Here is a 26,454-nt window from a genome sequence, read left to right on the forward strand (position 1 = left end):
AGGCACTCGACTGCCCCAGGAAGTCAAAGGGGGAGGTTCTTTGGCCTCGGTAGCACAGGAAGTCAGACCAGATGTTCACAGGGATCCCTTCTGGCCGACAGCTCCCAGCCGTGCCTTTGAAAAGCTCCACCTACATGTCTAAGGTGGAATCTGCCCCAGCGCAGGTCAGCACAAGGTCTAGGCACCACTTAAGTTGGACTTTTATGATGTTTAGGCCTCCTGCTGACTCTCTGCATAGGGGGGAATTTCAACCTTTAGGTCAAATGATCAGCAGATATAAAATTGACATAACTGTTACCACCAGTGGAGCTACACAGATTTACAACAACCAGCTGAGAGCTGACCTTTAAACTTCCAATTGCCTCTCTGGCAAAAAGATAACCCCCCACTCCCCATTTCTCACTGCAAAGTCAGAAGTTTTGGGCAGCAGCATCCCCAGTTAGAAATAAATTTGCTTCCTGGGAAGTGGCTGAATTAGCATCCTGCCTACCCAGAGCCCAATTAACTAAAGGGGAAAAAATTTAATTACCCAACTTGGCCACTCAGAATATAGCAAATATTCTGGAACCCAATAAATAATTCACAAAAGTCCTTAGTGTACAAATTGCTTTAGAACTAAACTGTTTTTCACTATAGAGAGGAGGCATTAAAAATTAACAGCACAAAGGTTATTAGAAACACACACTGGATTCAATTTATTTATTTATTTTTAAAAAGGGCCATCTGCTAAGATGAAGGCAGCCTCAGAGGCTACATTCTTATAAAATAGTCGGCAGTTATCTTCTGTGTAATGCTAAGTGCCTTGTACGATAGCCAGAGAGACGCACAGCTGAACAAAGCATTCCAAAACAGTTCCCGCCACCTCCCTAAATGGGCTGTTCTTCGAAGAAGCAACAAACCAACTTTGCTCTATTGCTACCTCCTGCATCCCATCATTAGGAACTGAACAGCGGAAGCCGTGAGTCAGTTTGCTGCTCAAGTGATTATTACTAGAGCTTGGTAATTGTTTGCAGCTCACCACAGTATTAATACTGCCACCACGCTCAGTCTCATTAGGCATCATATACTTCCATAAGATTTTTTTAAAAATCCCAACATGCATCACTCTCTGCACTGCTGTGAGTTAGAGGCCAATATTCTCAGGCTCATTTCATGTTAACGGGCCACCTGAGCCCAATGTTAAGGTAAGTTAGTAGATAAAAATGAGGCAGATTTATTAATAAAAACCAGCAATACGAAGCAGTGGCTAAGTCTGCGAGGGGGTGAGTTTCTAATGTGCCAGCTTCTGGGTTAGTACTTTAAAAAAAAAAATTGAAGATAAAGATGCAGTTGCCTTTCTTTGAATGCTCTGGTTACAGCTTCAAGCTCTGAACTCCAGCAGACAATAAAGCACTCCCATCTGCTGCTGAACTATTCAAGGGAGGATCATTAAACTTAGTCTGCTTACAGCTGTGACAGTCAGATAGCAAAAAGCAGCACAAGCTGGCTTCTCCGAGAATATTTAATCAAGTTCAAGGTGCTCAATGGCCTTGGCTCAGGGTATCTAAAAGATCAACTAAAGCTCCAGGATGAAGATTGTGGTCGACAGCTCCGCTCCTCAAGCGCACTGGAACTTTCTACCATTGGGGTAAATAAAGCTCATTTGTGCAGGAGACAGAGCCAGCCACTGTAGCCTGAACTGTCCCGGGGACTAAGGATCCAAACCGGTCCTTCTACTCTGTGCCACGCACTTTTCCTTGACCTGCCTTCTCTAACAAACAGAGCCAGGTGTGTAATATAGATTTTAAAAACATCCAAACCATAAAAAACAAAAACAACCCAAAAAACCTCAACTGCACGCTCTTTTCCGCCTGGGGAGAGGAGGAGAGGACAAAACACAGGACAGATGTTAGCCATGTTGCTTGATGCCCTGATTGGAAGGCACTCAGATACTACAGTGACAAGCACCTATAAGAACCTATACAGGATAGAAAACAAAGAAAAAGCAGTAAGAAAAATCAAAACCCCACATGTGTTTTAATGTGGATTTGAAAAATAGGAGTTCGTGGAACACTTTAAAGCTAGGGTGAAAATATTAAAATGTTGACTGAATGCCCAGTACTGCACGAGGCCCAGAGTGAAGACAGTCCTTGCCCAAAAAGCACTTCAAGTCTAGAACCCAGATCCTGCAAACACTTACACAAATTAGTCAACTTTTAGCATGTGAGCAGTCCCAGTAAAATGTCTCATGTTGCTTAGGTATTTGCAAGTTTGGAGCCTAAAGTCTAGTGGTCCAATACTATTTAACATACGTAATTAAAGCTTAGGAGACAAACATTTATCCATCCCTCCCTGATGTCTGCAGATTTGGGTAGAAGAGAAACCACATCAGAGAACCACGGTGATAAGTGGAGTAGAACAGAACCACCCCTAGGTTTGCAATACTAAAACTATTCCCAAATGTCGGCACGTCTCAGCTAAACTCACTCCCATAATTTAGAGCAAGATCAGAAGAAAACATTAAGCTGCTATAAGTTTCTGGCATAAAATGCATGGAAGTTTAGAGGCAAGACTGATTCGCAGTCCTTAACTTGTCTGATAGCACACCAGGTACTCCAGCATGCACTGCACTTTATAGCAAAGTTTGTAAAGAAGAAAGAAATGAGGAATATTTTGGTGCAGTTGGAAAGGAGAGAATAAATAAATAAATAAGAATAAATTAAATAAATAAATAAAAAAGAATCTGGAACAAACTTAATGTGAATTTATCAGCAATATTATTTTGGAAATTCTTTTTTGGCTTTTTGATAAGCAGTGGAACAAAGATATGATTCTTTCCAAGTTAAGAAAAAAAATCTTCAAAGGTTGCACCCAAAGCAGAAGTAAAGACACCTGTATCCCTGTAACATCCAGGCCATCCAGAGTCAGAGAAATTTCTTGTGCAACACTTTTAGTTGTCATTCATGGGACAGATTTTCAGAGGCACAAAAGACAGCTGGGCATTAGGTGCTTAACTGCTATTGAAAGTCAATCTGAGCGGGAGCCTAACTGCTCTTGTGTATTTGAATATCTATTCCCGCAGCTGGCTGGATTGGTGCAGGAGCTCCAGTAATAAGAGTTTCGCTCAATGGCCATGTTTTGACTTTGACTCAAGGAAGCCAAGATTCAAGGGGTGGGGGCGGTGGGGGATGGGGAAAGAGCAAGGCTCTTTTAGGTTAGACCATTAATGCTCTGGAAAGCCAAACTGGATTATCAGCTTTTCTTCTCCTCGCGTCTATGGATTAACGCAAGAGTCAGTGAACCTCAAATGTGTTGCTAGAGGCTTCAGAAGGAGAATGGCTTTTTTCCTTCTTTCAAAGAACTCAAAAACGCCCTCATTTGGGGCAAACAGGAGACAGCCCTTTCCCATGGCACACACTGACTATGCAGATGGAGACTGTAGAGGACTCTAAAGACCATCAAAGGCTTTACTGTGGGGCATGAAGAGGTAGTTCAGCACTTTGCCCCAGAAATTGTCAGAATCAATAATTGATCTGTCACCGGACAGGGTATACTTTATACCAAGGTGTTTTATGAGGAGGGGGACGGAGCACTGAGAATGACAGCTCAAGTGGAAAGGATAGGTGTGAGTGTTGTAGCAAAAGCTGCTCTTCTGTAATGTGATGAATAGAAGTTAGGATGGACCTACAGAAGTGCCAAGCAAGGGTAATTATTGCAATGTATCAAGCAACTTTGCATGATTAACCACCCACTAGGGGCTGGAAGACATTCCACCACACCTGGACAGCATGGTCCAAGTGCTCGCATGAATGGGAGGCAGAAGACCCAAGTTCTATTCCTGCTCCCAATTTCCTACCTAACCTTAGCAAGCCACTTAACTCTTCGGTGCCTTGTTTCCACTGCCCCCACCCCATCAGAAAATGGGGAGAATCACAATGCTCACCCTCCTTCATACAGTGCTTGGAGCACTATTACTGCAAGGAAGGATTAAAAATCCAGTGCCCACCTGAATGCTCTAGAAAGGAAAGATGGACCAAACACTCCAAGCTGGCAGGTGTGAATTTGATGATTCAGGCCTGTCTTTCAACCGGTAAAAGCAACAGTCCCATAGAGAAAATTAACAAGGCAGGCTACAGACAAATACTATATGAGGAGAGGCACCTCTGGGATGCTAAAACCTCCAAGCTCAAAAAACCCAGACAACTTCAAATCACCTTCTTGGGCCAAGATTTCCCATTACAGATTAGTTTTTGTTGTCAAATTATCAATATTTCTAGAGAAATTAGACTTTAAGCCTCAACACTTTGGGCTGTTCTATTTACTTTAGAGAAGTATATTTGGGTGGATTTTTGTTTGGAAAGGACAGGCAACATAAGCCCTTGTATAAATTATATTTAAAAGCTGGTCCCTTGACCTTAATCAGAGGTTAGCAAAATAGTTACAGTCCATGTGGTCACTCCGTATTACCATGCACTGTACTGCGCAGCCCAGACCTTATAGGGACTCCCTACAGCATTACACCACAATGCTTCCGGGAGGATTCAGTTTCCCCATTTGCCCTCAGAATGTAATAAACATAAACCTTCATTTTACAGAGTGAAGAGAATAAACATGGGAGACATCTCTACGCATAAAGAAGTGCCATACAGAAGAAACAAGCGGCACTGAAAGGCATTGCACAAAATAAAAGTTCAGATAAATGCATGTAGTGCAGGGGTTGTGTTGCCCTGATGTGATTACGGAAACTCTGGATATATGTTTATTGAGTTGAATATCACCCCAGCTTTGATTATTTTTAAATGTATCCAGCAATAGCTCTTCCTGAAAAGGTCACCCATTCCTTCTGAGGGACTGTTGACCAAATCCACCCCCAGCGTACGATACCTCAATATCCCTTTGGCTGACAATTCTCTCTGGTTTGAAATATTGCACTACTCGTTGGACGGTTCACTGCACAAATGCAATTACTGTTTGCACACCAAGCCCAGAGTTCAGACTGAAGCACCTCTTCAGCTTGCCTGGGAAGAGATCAGTCAGACACCTAGAGGCTCTCACAGTCCTGCTTGCTTTGCAGTCTGAATTTTAGAGACAGGAGGAAGAGAGAATAAGAAAGCGTCTCATTCATGCTTTAGGGGAAAGAGATCCAAATTCCTACTAACGGTGGAAAAAGGCAGCCCTGGGGAGGTTTGGGGGTGATGGTGAAGGGGCGTGCTAGAGAGAGCAGAGGAATTTCTGGGGTAGGGTGGGGAGTCCAAACATACATACATACACACTTCTTTCTTAGGGACCTCCTAAGGTCTAGCGCTCCTACCCCTAGCCTAGAGGAGATGTGGCAGCTGTGGGGAAAGGAGCTCCAGGTGGTATTTATACCAAGGAAAGTTACAGGTAGAAAAATCTTAAGAATATATGAGAACAGTCATGAGAAGGTGAATAAATATTCCTATCTGCTCAGAGCTCAGCCACCTTCCTTAACTGTTCATTTCTGCCCTTTCATTAAACCCCCCGCAGCACCTTCCTGTGGTCGCTAATTCAGCTTCACAATACTCTTGTGATACAGGGATGCAGCCCCACTTTACAGATTGTGTAATCTCTTTCTCTGCCTGGGTTTCTCACTCTGCCACAGGTCAAAAAGAAAGGCAGCAGCAGAGCAAGGAATAGAAACCCAGGTCACTCAGTGCCTACTCCTGTATGCGAACTAGAAGTAAAAAAGGCTCTTGCTATGCAAGATTTAGCTTCCCAAGGGGCAGGAAGTGGCAGCCGTAGAGGAACAATAACTGATTTGATGGGAACAATAAGAAGTTACCAGATTTTATGTCCCAGAGGATCTCCCCACATGCGAGAATAGGCCCTAGTTCCAGGCTTGTGACTCGACGCATGCTCTGATCTCTCTTTGCCTGGAGTTGTTTCACTGGAATTATCCTTCCTACAAGGTGGGGCGGGGGCGGCCGGGAGGAGACTGCCTGTAGCGGATGCAAGGGAGCAGTTGGGTATCTTCATACCTGGGCTCAGATTTCTCAGAACATTCGGGGACAGAGGTTGGCCCGGTTGCATCATGAAGCTTTGCTAGCACAGCCAGTCTCCCTAGGAAGATCAGAAGCCCAGCCGCTCACAACTCTGCTGAACTTTTCAGCCCAGTTTTGTTAACAGAGTCTGACTTGGAAACCTACAAAGTGCATGTTTTCGGCATCCTGCATGACAACGGCTCATCTGCACGCTGCAGGGGGTGGTGGAGACAGAGAGAGCGCACGCTTAATGAGAGTCTCATTTCCCTTTCAGGGATCTCCAAAAGCACGTGACATTTGCCAGCCTGAAGCAGCCCCTGCATGGTCGAATGCACACGCCAGCCTTACACGGCTGCAGTCTCATTGCCCTCAGCAACGTTAGTCCCAATTTACACCGGGGGAGGAGGAATGAGGCCCACAGGCAATTTAGACCCCAGTGGCCTACTTCAGCTCTGAGAAGTCCGTTCCAATAAAGGGCGGCAGAACTGGAGGACATATTAAAAAGCCAACCCACTAGCGGCACAATGGCTTCCTGGGAGCTAGTCCTTTCCCTGGCAACTCACCTGAGAGCGCTTAGTGTAAGGTGCCTTGCATTCCACTCACTCTTACCCTGCAGAAACTCACCCCGAGTTGTGTTACTACAGAAAGGTGACGATCGGCCACTGGCTGCAGAGAGAGGCTGTTGCCACCAGCAGCAGACGCCCCTATGCTGATGGGGAGCATTCAGAGCTCTGCCTGTTGCTCAGTACGCTGCCTGAGGAGTTATTTTAGATAGCCCCAGCCACCTAGAGCGTTTGAGGCTCTGTACACAAATGGAAGTGGAGGACAGATGTTCTGCAAATGCTTTTCTTTGCAGCATTAGGGGAGAGGGGAAATCTCTTTTTACACGATGCATGGGCTGCTGTTCACTGGGTTGACTCCCTTTCAGACAGAGAGCAGGCTATTGTGTTGCAGTGGCTGGTACAGGCAGTGGGCCGAGCCAAGGATACTCACTTATGTCACAGCTGCACCAGGCACAGAGGCCTGCCTTGATAGCAGTTTGCACACTTGATTCCAGGACCCAGCTTAATAATTGCCCCTCTCAGACTTCCTCAGCTTCCCTCTGCCTGGTTTCTCTTTGTACTCCTGCCTCTCTGTTCCCTCAGTGCTGGATAAACAGGTCTCCTTTGTCCCTGCACACTGTCTCATCACCCTTGGTGCAAGAGCCTTCTCCTCTGAAGGTCCTGCCTGCATTGACTCATGTCTCATTTCAAATCTCAGCTGAACCCCATTTCTCCTCCCCTTGGCTGACAGCCTTTAAAACATCAGAGAGAGAGGAACTGAGTTTGTGGCTGTTTAAACCTGCAAGTGGAGGGCTGGGCAGTGTTTGTACAAATGGTACTCTATTGGACTGCATCCATTATTAAAGCGCACAGTCATTAACAAAGAGGTTAATGCGAGAGGAGACACTGGAAACGCTGCAAAAATTAAAAAGCTTAATTTATGGGCCATTTGTTGATTCTGCAGTTGCTCCTTTGGGCTGTAACATCCATCCAACCACCTCGAGGCAGGGGCACTGCCGAAGCATTGTGCTCAACTCATGATGGTGCTTCTGGCCAGAGTAGAAGCAGCTAGCTCTGATCAGTTTCCAAGCAAGCCCCAACCCAGGCTTCCTTGTAAGGAGTAGATCTTTGAACAGTGTAAGTGACAGAATGCTCGGCAGGCAAACCCCCTTTCTGCAGAGTCTCGGTTACATCTGGGCAAGCCCATTGTTCTCAAGTGACAATGCACCACTGTAACAGGAGACTTTGTTTGTTCTATCACATTACTATACTGTAACATGCAGATATTTAGGATACCATTTCTAGCAGGTGTCCCCTTTTTATTCCCTAAAGAACAAAGTGCTCTCACCTCATCCAGCTAGTGCAGAATTTCAACCCGGAGGTCAAAGGATTGTGCCACGGCTTATCAGCACTTACAACTAAACACACATGAAGGGACCTGAATCTGGGAAAAGGCAACACGGCTCCTTCTAAACATGGCTCCTTCAAATTTACAAGGGTGAAGGATTCAGTTTGCTGAAATGTGCTAAGTGTGAAAAGCGATGAGCCAGGAGGAATGGTTCACACTGCACAAACTCTTGCTGCTAACACCAGATCTGCCCAGTCAACCAACTTACTTTACTTTTTTGGAGGGGATGCGGGGGGCAGGGAGGGAAATCTATGGCAAAAATAAAATAGGGATTTTCAAAGTCCACGTGTGTTAAGGTGTACACCTTTTATTCTGATGGTCATAAAAAATGAAAGTGAAATCAAGAGTCAAAATATCATTCAGAAGTTCTTGAATCTTGCACAAAAATAGAGAGACATGCTGGGAACTCCTAAAGCAATGCAAAGATAAAAGAACATTGGGACTGCATGCTCTGCAAATGTGTGTCAACATCCTCCTCCCCACCCTGGCTACGGCTAGACAAAGCTGTCATTAAATAAGATGTAAATGTGAAAGCCTTTAAGACGCTATTGTCTTGTGCAATTAAGCATCAGGGACTCTGACATTCCCTGTCTTACCAATCTGGCCCATTTTCCATTTCGGCGTAGCCACGATGCTGCCCCCAATCCAGAAAAACTCCTCAGCCAAACGGGCAACTGAAAACTTATTTTGAAGCAAGGGAGATTTGGAGGTGTCCATGTTGGAGACAAAAGGGAGCTTCTGAATTGTATGCCAGGGCTCCAGGCAGCTCTCTCCCCGAGTGGAGGCCAATGTTCTGTGGTTGCAATTTTCAGTACACCACCATAAAAAATTTTTTTTTGAAAAAAAATCTTCACGCTAATCAGTGAAATAAAGAGTCCGATGTTTCTTCAGGCTGTTTTGTTACACAGCAATTTCATGGTTTAATTTAGACTCTTCCCACCTGCTGCAAAACTTTGAATATTAAAATACACTCAGTTGTCATTCTAGATGATGGGGTTTGGGGTTTTTTAATGGCTCAGTTAAGGTGTTTTTTCAAGTTTACGATTTTATAGAAAAGACCCGAGGGGCTCCAGCAGTCCCACGAGGTAAGGCAGCCTTTGGAAGAATGCATTCACGGTGCACAGAAAGACCTCTCAAGCGTATTGTTATTTCCTTTCCAAAAGTCGTTAGCTGTTGGGAACCCCGTGTGCCATTACACCAGCCCTCGGCTGTCAGGAGTCTGCATGACACTTTCCCCCTTTCAACTGCGATTTTACACACAGGTGAAGTTATCCTCAGACATGCTGGATTTGTAAAGCACTTGAAGTCTCGCCCCTGCGAGGATCAGCCTCTATCTCCTACACCCGTGAACAATAACGTCTGTTGGAATAAACACAAAGGACACAGTTCAGAACATCTTCCCCGCCACGAGTCCATCCAGGTGCCCGAGTTCTTCATTCTCTTTCCATCTCTGTATGCTCACATGTCCTTCTCATGTAGCTCTTCAAAGCCTTCCTCCCTTTCAAGCCTCAGATGGGCTTTTTGAATATTCTAACCAGCATGTTTAGAAGAGGAAGACGATTTCTTTCCGGCCAGGAGAAACTACACACAATCCAAATACAGCAATACACGTCCGCCTGTAATCCTAAATCCTCCATACGCACTAATCCTAAAGCTCTGCCTTCTGCCCTATCCAGTCATGGCATTTCGGGGGCACATGCTGCAGCCATAGAAAAAGGAGAGAAGGGGGAGGGAAAATAAAAACCACCACCACAACAAAACCTCAGATTATTTTTCCCCAGTCTAACTTGGCAGCCTCTCTCCAACTGCACAGCCCATTCAAGAGTGCCAAGCCCTAATGAATGGACAGCCCCATAAAAGATGCTTGCTCAGGACACCAGCCAGCTAGCACAGCACAAGCACTGCTAGCGGGGAGTGGAAAGAGCATTCCAAGTGCCGGGAAACAGACAGTGCTCAAAACTGGTAACAAACCATAAAGCTGCCATTTCTCATCCAGTCGGAGCCTTCCAGGAGAAATATCACCCTAAACCTTCAGAGTAGCTGCATTCACCTTTTGGAATGGTGTCAAATCTTTTGTGCCTACAGTAGATCATGGATATGCAGCCAGTTCGCTCCTGCCATCCCTGGGCCAGATGGGGAGTATAATATGCATCTTACAGCTTCGGTGGCAGCGGGGGGTCTGCCTGTCAGTTCTGTTTAAGAACAGATCCACTTACCTCTCTGAGTGCCTAGCAAGATCTTTGCATATTAACCAGCACTAATTAAAATATCTCCACTCCCCATTTCACAGCTCAGTGGAGCTGCAGAATAGCTAAACCTAGAAAGAAGTGACTCTCAGAAAGGGGGGAGTTGGATAGTCTTTTTGCCTCAAGTCCAGAGTTCACATCCCAGGGCAGGGTCACAAGCTGGGATGGGCTGCTGGTCTCCCAGCTTAGAGATTTGTTCTTAGTAGAATCCGGCACAGCACAGTGGAAGATTGCTGATTGGGACTGGAGGGAGGGTGAAGAGCAGAGGTATGTGCTCGTGAGCTTGCCACAAACACCTTGCGGCTGCCTGCTGCTCAGCCACGCCAGGAGTAAAGCACTCTAGCAATACCCTTCCTGCTGTCTCATGTCATTTCTCAGGACAGAGACAGCGGATACCGCACCAGACTAGAGTCAGGAAACCTGGTTCTACAGCTGGCTCTGCCACGGACTTAAGTGCACGACCTTGGGCAAGTCACCCCCCTCCCACCTTCTGGGTCTCAGGCTCCTCATCTGCGGAATGGGGACTTCCTTTGTGGTGTGCTCCAAGATCTATGGATGAAAACTTGCTGCACCGGAGACAAAGAGGCAGGGATCCACACAGCCTGGTTCTAAAGACACTTGAATCCTTTTTGAGGGAAATAGCAGCCCAGTGGTCAGGGCACTAGTCTGGGACTTTGGAGAGCTGGATTCAATTCCCTCCACACCAGAGACTTCTGGGGTGCTGCCAGGCAACCTTCTTAGCCTCTCTGGGCCTCAGTTCCCCCATCTGTACAATGTGGAAAATAACACTTCCCTGCCACACACCACTGTTGGGAGGGTAACTACATTAAGGAGTGAATTGCTCAGCTACTACACTGATGGGTATATTATGTCTTTGGTACCACCAAGACCCTGTCTATGCTTGCAGCAACATACAGAGTGCCTGTCGCTACACGCTGCAGTGAAAGGCTCCAGCAAGGTGGAGGCAGCAGAGAAAAGCTCTGAGAGCAGGACACTATGCTGCTCAAAAAGAGTAGCGTGTAGGGAACACACCCTGTGGGTCAGGCGTGTCATGCATTCTTCTCGCCGCAGCAGTGCCTTGCCATCTGCACTGCCAGCTGAATGTGCAGTGTCTGCACTCATCTTTAGATAGGCTTGGTGTAAATGCCCGTGCCACCGTATTATATAACATTGTGCATGTTGTACTGAGCTAAGGTTTACGATTATGTTCACCGGCTCCCCCTCCTCTCCCGAGAAAAGAAAGGTGTCCCATCGAGCGCCTTCATTCCCATGCACCATTACCATGGCAAGTTTGAATCTCCGGGGAGAAGAAAGGGCTGGCAGTGGCCTGGATTGCTAAATCCGGGTAGCTGGCTCGCCTTGCACGAGGAGCAGCGCCCTCTCTAAACAGCAGCATTTGCAGCAGGGACACCCTAGATTCAGCATTAACCATTCATGTGATATCAATCTGGGGATAGGGTGGGAGGGAGGGAGGTGGAACAAAGCTCCTATAGCAGCATTACACAAGATATTAAGTTGACAGCAGTCCCGAGTTAGAATTCCCTTCTTACAAGCAGACTCTTGGAGAAGAGCCTTCAGATATTTGGTTTGGTATGTCCAGAGCTCAGAACTAAAATGCTGGTGGTTTGAACCCGGTGGGGATGAGGTGTGGAAAAAGCCATCTTCATACACAGATTTGTAAGACACACTTAGAGGAAGCTTTCCATCAATGTAATCATTGTTGTTGACAATCAATCAGTCTTTCAGGCCATTTACAAAGAGGATCACACAGACAGCAAAAACAAACATAATATTTAAAAAATGCAAACAAAAACCCCTCCATCCACTGATCACCATGGCGGGCACTGGGCAACCATGCAGGGAGGAGATCGGAAATCAAAAACGGTTAAACGTGACAAAATCCCTCCCCCAACTTCTCATCATGGAACATATTGAGCTGAAGTACTATAGGACATAAGCCTATTGAAAAGGGTTTCTATTCTTGCCTCATTTGACCATCCCTTAGAAAAATCTTCCTCGAGTGACGCAACACACCAGATTAAAGCCGTGTTTCCATGGCACTCTTAGAGACTTCCCATTATTCCCAGCAGGCACCAGAGGCTTTTCATGGCATGAACAGTATTTTTTTTTTTTAATGGAAGTGACCAACTTTGCCCTGTGGCATAGCTAGTAGCAGAACTCTAAAGTCTTCGAAAGCAGCGCTGTGATGTTGGGTAGTCTTGCTAGAGAAGTCACTTAGGAAACTACCCTTTTCCTTGACTCTTAATCTAAGGGAGACATGAGCACCTTTGAGAAGATACATGATCCTGGCTTATGCACAGTAAGAAAAGGACAAGGAATGGCGATTCCTAAGGGTGAGTGGGTATGTGACATGATTCACCCATCAATGCTTGGGGTATCTCCAAAATGCTGGTTCTGAAGCTTCATGAGATTTCTAGACACATCTCCCTCCCTTCCCCCAAAAAGTTTCAAGAGAACAAAGAAGAATTCACCATGTTTCTGGAACTTCCTAGTCAGAAATACAGCCCAAATAGCCTCTCGGCTTTTTATGGGTCTCCAAGGGACAGCAAGGAGGCACTCACTCATGCCATCCTAGAGGTTCTCTCTCTCAGTTTATTGTTGTCATCTATGTAGTAAGATTCCAGGAATGTCACTCTGGAGTCTAAAATGTCTGTTGAGTCCGTGTGGCTGCTTCCACCACTTCAGAAGCATGGTTGAGAGCTCTTTTTGTTCAGAACAGCATCAGGTTCAATCATCACTGGGATCCACTGTCTGTCACTAGCCAGTTTTAAAAGTTAAAAGTTCTCAGTCATTTTTCTTCCTCCCTCTTCCCCCACATGCACGTGATTTTACACATTGCTCCCCATGTGTCAGCACTGTCTTTCAGTTACTAGTTGTTTGCATTATGGTAACATCAGGAGACCCCAACTGAGCTCACATCCCCATTGTGCTAGATACATCCCTGCCCCAAAGAGATTACAATCTAAACAGACAGAACAGTCAAAGGGTGGGAGACAAGAAGTATCATTTCCCTCGTGTTATATATGGAGAGCAGAGGCAGAAAGGAGGTTGAGGGCCTGACCCAATTGCTATTAAGTCAATGGAAAAAGCTACCAGGGACTTCAAGCAAAGCACATGCTTGGTTTGCTGGTGCCTAGAGCCGGTCCTGGTGGGACTTGGATCAGGCCCTAAATGATTTACCCAAGGTCACAGAAAATCTGTGACAGAATTTGAATGCAGGTCTCATTTAATCAATCACAGATCAGGACATACCAAAGGCCTCCCTCTGGAAGGGAAGGCATGGAGCTTTCCAAAGTCATTTTGCAGACCTACCAGCTCACCCCATCCAAATTTCAATACAGAATATGCATAGGGCCAGATTCTGATCTCTCTCATACCGATTTAAATCAAAATTAAATCAAATGAAGTCAACAGAATAAAGCCAACCTAAGTGAGAAGGAGAATTTGGCCCACAACATAGTATTAAGAAGTGTCCATTTAGGTTGACTTTAGGCACCCATCTTTTCAAATGCAGAAACCATCACACTCATTCTGCAGACTGTTTGTGGAAGGAGAGTGAATCAGAACCAGTAATTTAGATGATAACGTTAATTCATTAAAAACCTGAAAGAAAAAACAATTGTCTCAATAAACACAGAAAAATGTAAAAGCTCTTCCAAGTATAGACCCCATGACCCACAGAAGAGCACTGGAAACTGAAGCCATTAACAGTTGATGGGTACCCCAATTGTGACAGGAATTATGTCTAAGAGAGAGACTGGAGGGGAGGGGGAAGAGAGCCTGTTTAAAATGAAATAGCAGCATGTGAAATGTGTAATCAAAAAACTAGGAAGTTAAATGCAAGAGTTTCAAAGCAGCAACATTTCAAATGAATAAATATGAGAGACGGTAACTTAGCCAAGATACATAAGCGATTTTGAAATCCAATAGAGGGGAAACATTTTTCTTAAAAATCCACCACCGGTAAATGCAGATACTTTTCTAAACTGTTTCTAATTAGTTAAGGCACAGATCCAGGTCCACCACCTTCCTCTCCCTGCCCCTCAAAAATCCACAAAATTATGTCCATGTTGACTGTCCTCTCACAGCAGAAACAGTCATACCAGGAGCACAAGACAGATTGACCTGGTCACCTGAAGTCATGACACTAGAGCGGCGCTCAAGCTTTCAAAATGCAGGGTTTCCACTTCTGCCTTTTCCCAGGAGAAACCGTCTTCCCATTCCTGATAATGCAAGCAAGCGCCCCTCAGACAGCGAAGGAGAGCAGCATCTCCTCGTTTCAGCCACTCTTCTGTCAGGCTGGTTATCCTGGAGTTGTGTCCCCTGTGGCGTGTTCTGCATGTCCCCATTCCAATACCCTTTTGTCTCACAGAAAGGAGAGTAAGGGAGTGTAATGTAGATAATGACTAGCCAATCCAGGCCAGGAGTTGGGAAAACCCTGTCTGGTGGCACCAGGCAGCACAAACTGAGATCCTCCAGGAGCTACAGAGCCAGAAGGAACCACCAGCAGCAATAATGACCATTAAGGATTTTTATTTATTTATTTATTCTTTTCTGTGAGAGTTCTAACTTCTCTCTACAAGAGACTTCAGGGGAAGTCATCACATGTGCCTGGGACAAATCCATCACTGCGTTGGCCACTGGGTCCCTCAGAGGAACAGGTACTGTCAGTGCTATGGGAGGGAGTGGATTAAGGGAAAAGAAATGCCATCAGGGAACCAAGGCTTTTAATTGGTTACATTTGTAGTTTAGTTCCTTTCTGGGCAAAGCAACCACGATCATGCACTTAAGTAAACAGACGTATGTTATTCCCAGTCGGGATACCGAATAGTTATCTCAGATTAAAATCTCCCCGGCGCTGTCACTTTCACACAGCTCCCTCAACTCCCAGGGGGAAAGTACCAACAGATGTCTGAAGACACACGCGGAGTCATGGCTGGGTTTCCTGCACCCCCCGGTTCATGGATTCACAGGCTGAGGAGGCATTTTCACAGGACCAGCTGGGTCATAGCAATACCATGACAGTTTATAAACTGCTTTTTCCTTAACTCGAACATTTAGAATGGTTATATGTCTTTAAATGAACTTCAACATGGACACAATCAGAGTAATATCCAACTACAAACTGTGACACCAGATGGGCAGCAGTGCTAAGCACTCTAATCAATCCAGGCTCATGCCTGAAGCCACATATCTTCCCCATGGCAGGTGGGGATTGTGTTGTTTACTGTCTCATACACATTCACCCAGTTTTTAACCCCACATGAACTAAGCCAGAGCCCGGCAACCTCACGCAGAGCCAGCACTGACCTAAGTGGCTCAGATATATCACACAGTACACCTCTTTAGTTTGCACACATGTAAATGGCAAGCAGTCCCGTTGGCAGCAGTGTTACAGCTGTAGCCCGACACACTCCATTGTGCGTTCTGAAGCCTAAGACAACTTCAGCACTGGAATTCGTGACAGGGAAAACCTCCGGAGGGTCCCTTCAGATGAGCAGCTGTAAGTTTGGAGATTTTCAGTCCTTCCTGATTTCAGCCAAAGTTGGAAATGTTATGAGTAACCAGTCTCCTGCATGGTATTTCTGCTAGCAGCCTCTGCACATCCTAGCTTTGGCAGAACACAGGGAAATTCCAATTTTACAATACATAGATAAGTATGTATTGAGCTGAGCCTTGCAAAACTCTACTTAATCAGTCCCATGTTGGGTGAATAATTTTTTTTTCTTTTTTTTTTTATACAAATGGAGGCAATTTTCATTAAGTAGTTTTCTTGTAATGGTAGAGGCCAGGTATGCAGATTTTGTACCTAGTTAAGTGAATTTTCCAAGGCTGATTATGACAAATCCTGAGTCATCCAAGATCTCACAGTTGTCACTGGGTTGCACAGTGTGGCCCCTCAGCCGTCCACAGTGACAGCACTCCAATCAACTGGCTCCGGGATCACAAGCTAGTTTCTAGCAGAATAGGGTATGTGACACACAGCTGAGCGCTTCCAATTCTATTCGGAAGAGGACAATGAAATGCACGCATTATTTCACCACATACACAGGGCATGATCACGATCTGGTTTTAACCACTCCACTTGGCCCATCTCTTATAGGAAGGATTTATCTTAATTACCCTACTGGTCACATCACCAAGAACTTCAGGTAAGGAAGTGGTTTAGAGGAGGGAGCCAGTGCTGAGCCATGGCATTAGTGAGCAGCTGTCTTCTCTGAGATTATTTAAACCTTCCTTCTAATGAGCTCCAGTCATCAGGGAGCTTTCTCTGACAAGAGGAGCAGGTTCCACAACCATATGTGCATAGGGCTGGCTTAGCTGACATGAGCAGGCCCAAGTTAAGACAAGACATGCCTGAATGAGTAACTGCTGAACAATCTCCAGCAACTACTGTGAATATGTTTCTAGTAAATAAGGAAAGTCGAAACAAACACAACGAAGTAGGCAGAAACACTCTAAACTGCTTACGCAACTTGCAAAGCAATTGGTCTTAAAATGGAAGAACTGTAAATATATACATCTTTCCTTGCTACTAACAAACTGTGTGGTGTGTGACATGAATTGGAAGTGTGGTATCGCCCTGTACCTAAACCGCCTGTGTCTGGACCTAGCCAGCCTGGGCTGAGAGCAGTTACGTATCTAATAAAGTAACCTGAGTGATGAGCCGGAGCTGAACAGAGTTTTTTGGGTCTTGGAGATCTGGAGGAAGTGTTCTCCCAGAACTGGATGAGGTCTTGTGGATAAGCCAAGGGGATAAGGCCTTGGAGTGAATCCCAACAGTGTAAAAAGAGGTTTGAGCCAGAGTAATACTGGATGGGTGGACTAGCTGGCAACTGCTCATTAAGTCAGCGTGCCCATCACATGCCTCCAGTTACAAGGGCCAGTAGAAGAGGCATGTGTGGAGTTAACTAGCCATTGTCTGTTTTTCTCCCTTTAGAGAGCAGTGCAGCACACATCTCGTTGGGAAGACAACACTGTTTCTTAAGCTGAAAGAGGAGAAAGATTCATAAAACTTGCAAATAAGCAAGGGATTGGTTCCAGGAAACAGGCAATGCACCATGGGACCAAACTGCACCCTCAAAGCATCACCTGGTCATCTCGCAGCCCCGGAGCAATTATCCTCCATGGAACAGCAAAAAACTTGGTGAGATATTAAATTATCTGAACGGGGACTGATGGGATACAAGGATACAGCTGCAATCAGTCATCCAAGGCTTTCAACAGGCAGTGATCCAATGGCCCACTCTGCAGCAATGGGGGCTTGGTTATTGGCAGGCTGGGCTGGGAGGCTCACTCCTTATTCAAGGAGGCTCTCTAGCTGAACTGGAGAGGTTAGAGGTTGAGAAAACCCCGAGTTTATGTACTAGCAGCCAGATATTAGTGGCATCTCCTGCTTTTGACCCCTTTTCTGTTGGGGTGGGATGAGCTGACAAGGTTCACTTTATTTTATTCAGTGCTGCAGAGTCTTATCGTTTCTAATGGCTTGGTGAGTGCCTTGGTGGGGGGGGGGGGGAAAAGGCTTCGGCAGGATATTGTGCAAGTACTGACAGCGTGGAGCAAAGAGGCTAGAGGGTTAAAGGCAACATACCCTCCACCCCAACCCTCCAAAAAAGAGATAAACCAAGTTCTACAGTTACTTATATATTATGCACACTGGCATCTTACAGAAGAGAACTCCTTCATTAATATGCCTATTAAAGTACATCCCCCATCTATTCCTCTTTCATATCATCCTGCCTTGCCCAAGTCCTTTTGACTGTCCAATTAAGAAATCCATCACATTTAGATGTCCATCACTCCTCCAACCCTCCAAACAATAAAAAGTGAGTAGGGAACAACCCCCAAGTCACATCTTACATTCCCTCACTCACCAGCAAAAGTTCTAGCGTCCAGGACTAATGCTTAAAGTGCTATACATGTAACGACAGGAGCTGCTGCCTTTACTTAATGAGCACATAACCAGTATCTAATTCACCACTGACTTCAATGGGAAGGTTTTGTAACATACTTTGGGATCTGAAAGGTGCTTTGACACCCATGTTCTAGTCTATGGGCAACATCATCTTAAAAGCAACACAGAGCCAGTTCAACGCGCAGGGGAATTTGGGAATTATTCTAATAGGGAGATACAGCTAAGTAAATTCCCATTGCCAACCCAGAAACAAGAGTGGAGGGTAGAACTGCTCAGGAATTTTCCTATGAAGCATTTCTCTCCCTAATCGGAAAATGGCAATTTTCCAAATCTGAAACGGTTTATGGGATAGGGTCAGTTTTGACAAATCTCTGATTAAAATACGTTTTTTAAAACAAGTTTTGAAATTGTCAAAACCTCCTGTTTCAGTGTTTTTGAAATTAAAAGTTTGGGTTATTTTTTAAATTCAAAATGACTCTGTTTTGAAATGTTAGTTAATTTATACCAAGGTAAAAAACGTTACAATGATTTTATATACAATAAAGAGGTCAGAAAGGTCAGAATTGATATAAAATGTTTTGATTGATCAGATTCAAAATTTTGATGAACTGATAATTGGGGGGGAGGAAATGAGGTTTTGACTTTTTAGCTTGATTTGCAAAGGGAAAAATAAATCAAAATTTCTCATGGGACAGGAAAATGATTTCCAGCCCAACTCTAGTGGAGGGATTTTCAAAATATTTGGGGTGCTAGTACAAAATAAATAAAACCCTTTTCACAGTCATATGCTGTGTGTCTTTATTGCCTTCTCTGACTGTGGGTTTGAAAACTGACACTCCAATTACTGTGACACATCACTCTCTGAGGATTAGAGCCAGCACTCCTTATCCCAGAAGTGAAGGAATAAGGCTGGCTAACACCACGAGAGCACCCACATCTCTCACTCTTGGCAGGGATGTGAATGGAAATCTTATAGTTGCAAGTCATCTGAATGCACTGTAACATCTGTCATATTCCCTTGCAACCCTTTGTGGAGTGCAGACGTGTGCAACACAATCAGAGCGTTCAGAAGCTGCCAGCCTCATTCTTAAAGACTATATATTTGACTGGCAGAGTTTCCATTGACATCAGGTACATATATTTGTAATAACTGCCACAGATCATGCATATCTCGGATTGGACTATTCAGTCACATGAGACATTGCAAACTATCTACATCATAGGCTGCAACTCCCGCTGTCTCTCGTAGACGAAAGGATGCCAACGAGTGGCAATTTAACAGAGAGAGTGAGACAAAGAAAGAACAGAATATGGGTCGGAAGAGTTCTGACATCCCTGGATGGCCTGTGCCGGAGCTACCATATCAAAGAAGCCCATAAGACAGACCTTCTTAAAGACATCAAACCCAAGTATTGATTTTTTAAAATCTATATTATCTAATTCTCTTTCAAAACCAAGATAAAATAGACAGCCTCCTGCACACACAAACATACCTGCTACCCACTTGACCCACTTCATTGCTAAAGGATTAGAAAGAATTAACCTATAATTGTCCAGTAAGTAGGTCAGCTAATAAGAATATTCTCTACCAGCCCCAGAGAAACCTATTGTTAAAGTCAAGAACGAGAAAGGGGACTATAGAGTTACCAGTGCAAGATCACAGGGTGTTCTCAACAACAGATGCATTTTGCCCTCCTTATTTAGCTGTAAAGCTAAGGGCAGCAATTGTTTTATAGAGCTTAGTGAGGCCTCATTTGCACCAAGCAGATTTACTAAGGAAGACACCAGACCGTAACTGGTATTTTTTGCTAAAGATTTTTCTGTCACAAAATAAACGTGCAGGAGCTAGGGATGAGGTTGTGAACAACACTCCTAGAAAAATAAGCTGGGCTCTTTCAGCCTCCTTTCTCTTAGGGGAGAAAGTGTCTCATCATCCTTTCCCCTCTCTGTAGGGGTCCGATAACCTGTAACCCCTCTTTTCCCCAAAAAGAGACCCCACAGCACTTCCTCTTGGCAGCTAACTCACACTTGTCTTTAGAAAGCAAAACTATCCCTGACAGGCAGATCCTTCGGTGAGATGTACACTCTGGGGTATCTCTGCCACAGCCTGAGCCCCCAAGCGAGGCGTATGCCTTCTTACGGGCACGCCGCGCCCATATACAAAGCTATGTCCCCTTTATGCACAGCTTTATGTGAGGAATCTGTTTGACAGCTGAAAAATATGGACCAAATCAGCAGAGAAAGATTTCTCAGGTTTTCAAGTATTGAAGAATGGAAGGTAACGTACAAGAATTAGGCTTCAAAACCACATGGCCCTAAAAGCAGAGCTAGCAGGGGCCCGGCCCATGCTCCAGTGGACTGCATGGCCCTGGAGGACTTTTCCCTGCGGGATTCCTCCTGCAGGTACAACAATGATTGTAGCAGAAGAAGGGAATGTTGCAATCTCTCTGCACACATTCAGTAAACTTTTGGAGGGAGGCGGATTTTTTCCCCCCAGCGCATCCATCCTTTATAGGGATTTCTAGTATATTCCCTGCTATTTGGGGGAAGTTGTAAAGGAAACCCTGCTTAAAGAATGAGAGCGAAGCAGTGTGTGGATGGACAGACAGATGGAAGTAGCGGTCTTCATTTCTATGGGAGTTCATTGAGAGGAGACTCACCGGAATTGCAGCTTACGTAACCCATCACCCACCACAACAGCCCAACTTACCGGGGCTCTGCAAACAATGAGACAAGGGAGAATTATCAGTTTAACTCCTTGGCACTTCAGGCTAACAGGAGTCCCAAGGCATGTGCCATCACAAAGTACTTAGGTTTCCTTTTTAGCTTGGTTTCATTGTTTTATGGGCTTGGACATGAAGCAATTACACAAGCACTAGGACAGATTTTAGACTGTGGTGCCATTGGCGTTGCCCCTATCGTAGGCACCGTGACATGGCCTCAGAAGGACTGCTCAAAGCAGAGAGCATTTTTATAGCAACATACGCACAGGGGTCAGTCCCCAGCTGTGACTGCCCCCCCAGAGCTAGAGAATTCCTCCTCTCTTATCCCACTGACAATCCAAGAAATAGCCCCTTTAACCACATTAGGAAGTTCCTTTTCAGGGCTCAGTGACTTTATTTATGCTTGTCACCTATCAATTTTAAAAAAAGTTTCTCCTCTCATTTTACATATAATTCAATCTGTAGCCATTTGATTATAAAGCAGTTTTTCGGGGCCTGGTCCTTGATTCTGGAATTTGCCCTCTAGGGGTCAAGTAGGTTGGCTTTCATGCTGCAAAGCTTACCTCCCCCAGCTCCAAGTGTCTGCTGGGAAAGGGGGCTGGATGGCCGGACAGGGTCGTGTCCTACTGTGGCTGGCTTTGGGAAGCTTTTGTATTTTGAACGTTAGTGACACACACACAAATTGGGAATGTGAGTTGAAGTGCCTCCTCGGGGCTGATGGGAGCATTTTTTAATAAATAAAAGAATAGTGAAAGTACCAATGTCTATTTTGTAGCAAGGCAAGATATGCATGCAGAGTAGGACTTTCAAGAGAGCCCGTGGGAGTTTCAGTCATTGAGATTTGGGCGTTGAACTATCTTGGGTGCCTCTGAAAATCCCAGTCAAACTGCACAGATAACAGTTCTTACAGGAAGCAGTTATTCTTTCTAGCAAGGAAGTGGAAGAGCAACAGAGTCACATTCCATATCACCAGATTACGTCAATCTTTAGCCTGCACGGTCAAGGCAAGGGCTGTGTGATCAGACAGCAAACTGTCTGCAAAGCAGAGCCTAAGAAGGTTATAGGACCTAAGGTCCCAATCCTACAATGAGCCATGAAGGCAGACCCTTGTGCTTTTAAGAGCTGATGTAATGAGTTGTGTAAAGAAAAATCAACTGCAGTGCACACAAGAACGAGCTTTATTGGGCCTATAAATCCCAGGAATTACACCAAATATTCCCAAGTGCCATTTCCTGGTACCTTAACTATTTACATAGACGCAGATATTGGGGTTCTGGTAACGCTGCCTGCCTTCAGCCCACTGACTGCCAATGGGGCTCCAGGCCAGTGCGGGAGCCTGTCCTTGCAGAGCACATTGAGGAGCAGGGCCTGTCCTGTCTAGCTCTGGACAGGGAGAGCAGCACAGTTCAGCGGCTCCTCTCTGGCCAGGTTAGTCATGCAACAGAGGGCTAGGAAATAACACAATGTATTCGTTATACAGGACAGCTCCTTCCAAACACACAGCTAATCACATACATGCCACAAAAATGAAAACCTAGTGAGATCCAGTCACTTCCTGTAAAGGTTTATTTGTTTTCAGTAGTCAGAAAAAATAAAGCTCAGTTTGCAAACTTATTTTTTGTATCTTAAAAAACCCCAAACAAAGCTTTCCCCTCATTATTAACACACACATTTAAGTAAAAGGCAGTCCCTGATCCTGCAGTCCCTTGAGCCCCATGTGTAAATTTACTCTCAGGAGTAGCCCCATGTAATGGTTAAGCATTTGCAGGATCAAGATCTATTATCGATATATCCATTTAATAATCACAGTGGACTTCCTTCCTTCATGGCATCCAAAATACTCCAACACATTCAAATAAATAAAAATCCCTAATTTATCTTAAGTGAGTGTTTAGCCCTGGCTTTTACAGTCTCCAAATAGCTTCTCTGGCCTAGAGGAAGGCTGTTGCTTTAATAAATACACACTAAGGTTTTTAGCATGTTTTATCAATTAAGCATTAAAGGTGTGCCATGGATTTGTCCCTAAGGCATTAAAAAAAAAAAAAAAAAGGGAAGAAACAGGGTCTGACATTTTAAAATGCCTTAATTAAATTCTGTTACCACTACAAGCAGCCTTATCCCTTTTCCATTTAAAATATACATCAGCCTTGCAATATTTATCTAACTTTCTGCCTCCAAGGATATAAAAAGAGAGAACTACTAATGAACTCCACTAAGAATTCTGAAGCTATTTGGTAGAAAAAGTTCAGCTATCAATTTCTCTTTAGTGAAACAGCGAACAAAATGCGTATTAACTATTTTACATGAAAATTTTAAAAGTGCAATTTTGCATGTTTGCAAGAGAAATGCCAGGATAGAATATCCTTTCCCCCCCTGTGCCTGTAGTAGGGACTATAAATCCTGCTCTAAGGTCACCTTGTTTGCCAACCTCTCGCTGATATAATAAGACACCCTACACCATCACCGAGGTAAGATCTTAAACTCTTTACATCCAAAGATCTCCCAACACTTTACCATCTGTTCAGTGATGCGAGTAACAAACATGGGAAGGGAGATTTAAATGAGAAGAAAATCAATCAGTCACTGTTACTGAACCATTAGCCTCACACCAAAACACTTCTAAAAAGTGGAACAAAGTCAGAGGAAGAGCTCCAGACAGATTTAAAGATAGCAAGCAAAGCCCCTCTTCCACAGAGATGCACTACACTTGTCCACCACTGCACGTCTCACTAGCTCTGCTCACCTCGCTGTCAGAATGGCTCCCTGAATCTAGTGCACGTGGAGTCAACTTGGTCAGGGAACAAACCTGCTGCTCAAGTCGCCATTCCCGAAGGCAGCAGGCTGGGTAGTCCCCACCAACTCCCCTGGGGGATTTGCAGCTGTACCACCTTAAAGGAAACAGGAATCCCACACACGCTGCAGCTTTATTCCACCTGTAACAACTCTCTCCTTCAGGCCTTTTATACCGAGTTTTATGCCTCATCAAAAAGGAACAAAGACTGTGAATCATCAGAGGACTGAGACACGAAGTGGAAGCTCCAAACGGCAAGGACAAGACTTGGCCTACTGCCTAGGGCACGGTGCGAGAACTCAGACTTCTTACCTGTGTTTCCCCCATGCCAGATACGGAGGCAAGCAGGTCTTTGAAACAATGTTTGCTGTGGGAGGAGCCCACTCTCCACTCTCCCTGAGTGCACTCCCTAGCTCTTGTATTACCCAGGAGTCAGCCATCTCAGGGAGACAGTCTCAAGGCTGCTGGCTTTCCCCCCTGCTGTAGATCTAGATGCAGTACTAGAAAGCTTCATGCTGCAGATCCTAAAAGCCCAGGTATTGACACTTCCCAGCTCCAGGACTGTAATGGGGCTATTTGGGCCCCTTGGGTTAGTGGTTTATATAACTCAGCTGTGGCTATTTGCTTTTAACTGGTGCTTGACAGACAGTGTGAGGCTGCAGAACAAGGAGGAGAGACCATGGAGAATGCCAGTGAAACACAAAAGTAGGCAGCTGCTTGCAAAAAGTATGTCACTTAATGGATTTTTACATGAATGAAAACCCCACAGTCAAACAGTGTGCAGAACAGGGCTAAGAAATAGCACGGAGGTCCCCGCTATTCCCTGGAGGGGCTGAATGCACTGGCTTTCCTTTGCTGCTAGCAAGAGACCCAGTATAGCGGCCAAGGGCAGGTCCTGGTGTGACGGGCATCAGCTGCTAGGCCAACTTCTCTCCCCTTCCACTGGTTTTCTGAGCAGCAAAGGATTTGAGCTCTGTATGGATTGGGCCTACATCCAGCTTGCAAATTTGACCAGTTACACTAGTCCCTGAACTTGCACAGCTCTAGCTCTCTGAGCCTCTGCCTGCCTGGATCAAACCTGCATCTCCCTCGTGGCACAGCGTTAACCAGCGCATAGGGAGAGCTCCTTTTTTCCCCAGCAGCAGAGGGAATGAGTAATAGGTGGGACTGCATACTGAATGAAAACATGTCTGCAAATACAAACCACGGAAGTGCAAATACCGCCCTCCCCCCCCCCCATCCCACTTAAGTCATCAGCAAGATTGGAACCAAGATGGACTTTGCAAAAAACATGAGCTTCTTCCACTAGAGCTAAAAGAGTTACTCTAGCTGGCAGCTGTAGTAGCCTGTTATCCTGCAGTGGCCCACCTCCTCTCCCCCAAGGGGTATGTGAGTCACACTTTGTGTGGGTCAGACAAAGAATCAAGTATTTTCCCTCCACTGACTCATTCCCGTTTTCTGGAATTAGAGAATCCCATATCGAGGGCCTCATTGTTTTCCTCACCTTCTCTTCCTAGTCTCCTCACCAGATTCCTTAGTCCTCCCTGTTCTATTTACATATCTGTGTTACCTGCAGCTCCCTCTCCCCCATGTGAGGGACTTAGGACTCTCTCTGCAATGATACATAGCACATGGTTTGTATTTAATTCATCTTGGAGCTGCAGGGTCCCGTCCGTGTCCACCCTCAATAAAGAATCCCCCTTTCTACTCATTACAATCAAGTCCTGTCTCTTTTCCACTACAATGGACTTTACAAGGGTCTTGCCTTATGTTGTGCACCCTTGCTAGTAGGCAGTATCAACCAGAACCACTGATCTGAATTGTTCAAACTGCAGTGGGTTGGGTAAAAGGGGATTTAGCTCTGAAGCACCCCTGCATTCTGGATTCATGCAACCAAAACCACTCTAGTCTTGCCCATCCTTACTGCCAAGTACCCTAGGGATTGTGGCTGATGCCTGGTTTAGGCATTTCTCTCTGCCTGTTTTAGGGGACAGGGTGATCACAGCATCATTCTTACTAGTTATGAATACATTGAGCTGATGCATTCTTTAGTTCCTCATCTGTAACGTTATGTTAGGCTCGGGTTCACGTCCCTCGTTTACATTTTAATGGGCGATCACTTGTGATGCTGGCATAATAGGATAGAGCAGGAATCGTATAATCTCAGTCTACGGAATGGTTTATAACATCCTACTGATAATGTTTATTCTGAGCAGAAGGGGAGCGTGCAGCATTCAGAGCAACGGAAAGAAAAATGGGAACTCAAAATGCAGGCACTCCCTACACATTTTCTTAACAGATGTGCCCACGGCAGCGTTGATATCCTGTCACTGACCAACAGAAATTCAAGCTGTTTTAGCACATAGGTTCTCAGCTGGGGAAAACGATAATTAACCACCTGTCTTGCTGGCTGAGTCAAACCCTTGTAGGTATTCCCTGTAAGTACAGGACATACAGTGCCGAGAGACGGCGTGATATAGTGGATGGCGCATGATACAGACCACCGGGACCTGAGTTCTGATCCCGGCTCTGCTTGTGACTTGCTCTGCAGTCTTAGGCAATGGCTTAGGAACCAGTCCTGCTCTTGCTGAAGTCAAGGGGCCTGATTCTCCTCACACACCAGTGCCACTCCCTTGAGTCCAATGGAGTCACTCCTGTTTTATGCCCGTGTAACCAAGAGTAGGGGTGGCCCTAAGGGGCTTTCCCATTGGCTTCTCGGGGAGCAGAACTAGGCTAAATCCTGCTTGCCCTGCTCATTGCCCTTCATTCCGTGAATAAAAGGAGAAGGAATTGACCCTTTGTCAATAAAGTCCTTTTAATCATCCAC

The 26,454-nt window shown here is 45.2% G+C and overlaps 1 protein-coding gene across 3 annotated transcripts in view; it reads right to left on the reverse strand.

The window, feature by feature from the left end:
- The window catches only part of PLCH2 (phospholipase C eta 2), a 321,195-nt gene that overhangs the window by 103,695 nt on the left and 191,046 nt on the right, over positions 1-26,454 (reverse strand). The window lies entirely within an intron of this gene.

Source organism: Chrysemys picta, chromosome 21 (assembly GCF_011386835.1).
Source record: "Chrysemys picta bellii isolate R12L10 chromosome 21, ASM1138683v2, whole genome shotgun sequence".
Lineage (NCBI taxonomy): Eukaryota > Metazoa > Chordata > Testudines > Emydidae > Chrysemys > Chrysemys picta.